The sequence below is a fragment of the Rhinolophus ferrumequinum genome, chromosome 5 (genome assembly GCF_004115265.2).
Source record: "Rhinolophus ferrumequinum isolate MPI-CBG mRhiFer1 chromosome 5, mRhiFer1_v1.p, whole genome shotgun sequence".
NCBI classification, from domain to species: domain Eukaryota; kingdom Metazoa; phylum Chordata; class Mammalia; order Chiroptera; family Rhinolophidae; genus Rhinolophus; species Rhinolophus ferrumequinum.
The window spans coordinates 27,383,641-27,385,766 of NC_046288.1; positions in this window are offsets into that span (position 1 = coordinate 27,383,641).

Below are 2,126 nucleotides of genomic sequence, written 5' to 3' on the forward strand. Positions count from 1 at the left end.
GTGAGGCCTGGACGCTAGAAGACCTGCATTATGGGGTCCCAACCAGGCCCCGTTTCAAGTCCCCATTGTCAAAAGGCAAAGTCCATATCTATGTGACTAGCTTGAGGTGAAGTTGTTCACCATGAAATTGAAGAAAAGCTCATGCTTCTGGTGTCTGTAGGGCATGTGGCAGCCAGCTGGCAATGGACCTACGTACAAATGGGGATACACTGAATACATCAGCAAGACATAAGCCCTACAATTACAGACAAAAGAAAAATAAGAAATGCTTCCTTTAAACCGGCAAGAGTGGGGAGCCAGGAGGTGAGTGGGGATAGATCAAAACCAAAGAACCCTTCTCTTTTGTTTAATATTAGATATAGTATTATGGATTTGTTTAATCTTCCCCTCAATTGACTGGGAATTATCGGTAAGTTTAAAGCAGCAAAGTCCTTTGTATTCCTCACATCCATGGTTATGTCTTAGCAACAAATAATCTATAGCAGCCTGATTTTCTAGGACGGCCTCTCTAACCTGTCCTAGTTCTTCCCCAATAGCATGGAGGCCCTGAGTGGTAGCATTCAGGGCTTTTACGATAGAGTAGGCCGTTCTACTGATTTCAATGTTCAGGGCAATAGTCATGACCGGCATTACAAATAGAGACAAAGCTACACATGCGGTTGGACTAAACAAGTGGAGCTCACTAATACAGTCGGTGTCTAAAGCAATTTCTCTGTGATGTCTGGTTGGGTGGGGTCTCTGTGGCATCAAAACATCAGAACAGTTAACCTTCCCAAGGAGCAAGGCCCTCCTTTGCTATTGGTTGGCACATAAGAATAGACAGTTTTTCCACATATGAGGAACCACCAGGCAGTTAACTTAACATGTCCACTGGCATAACTCACTGAGTTGGTGGAACTGCAGTTCAGGTCTTTGTTGGCTGTAATGACAAAACAAGAGTTAGTGTAACCCATAAATGTTACACATTCCTCAGCTGGGGTCACCACAGAGACCCTGAGGGAAACATAGCTCTATCCTTCCTGGTGATAATAGGACCCCAGTTATAGACTTCAGAGTATGACATAGGCTTGTCGATAATAAATTGGAACATGGTGTGATTCCTAATAGTCTCTAGTGGGGTACAAACTCCTATTAAGCAGGAGGTGAAGGTCTGTTCTACATACATCCCTCCTGAAAGGCAAAAATCAGAGAACTAAATACATGCTTGGCCAGATAAACCCAGATATTTTCATCCTTTTCAAATGGTATTGGTCCTTCTGAGGAACATCCTGCCATGAAAACAACTATTTGTGGTCCCCTAATGGCGTGGATCTCCATGTTGTAGTGTCTTCTCTCCTATCATTTAGTTCTGTCTTCTTTATTCTGGTGTGGTGAATCCAAGGCTGGATTCCCTCAAGCTTGACGGCCAAGTTCAAAGCCAGGAGCACCATCCAAAGTCCAGTCCACTGTTCACTTTGCTGGTCAATGGGTCCTTGGTGTTTCCAAGTTTTGAGCAGTACCTTGTCTCCGATCTTGAAAAGATCGTATGGTCCCTCTGATAGGGCCGGCTCCCTCTTAAGGGCAAGTTTGTGTGGTCTCTACTACCTTGGTAAGTTCCCTAAGATAATTTCTAACATGCAAATCATGGTTAAACTCAGATGCAGCTGTGTCCCATAAGGCCTGGAATAGTCTCCCATAAACAATTTCAAATGGGCTTAATTTAAGCCTGCTTCGGGGAGCTACCCAGACTCTCAGCAGGGCAAGAGTCCATGGGAGCAGTGTTTCCTGGCAGAGTTTTGCTATGGTCTTTTTAAAGAGTATAATTCATTTTTTCTATTTTTCCTGAGGACTGGGGCCTCCACGGCATGTGAAGTCTCCAGGTAATATTGAGGTACGTACTCACACTCCGCGTGATGGCAGCGATAAATGATGGGCCATTGTCGCTTTGCAGACTGAGGGGAAGTCCGTACTTGGGGATGATTTCTCAGTGCCTTGACTACCTCAGCTGCCTTTTCCATTCTGGTGGTAAATGCCTCTATCCACCCTGAGAAAGTATCTATGCATGCAAGCAGGTACCAGTAATTTCCCCATGCTCTGGGCATTTGAGTGAAGTCAATCTGCCAGTCATCAAAAGGCAGCTGGCCTCT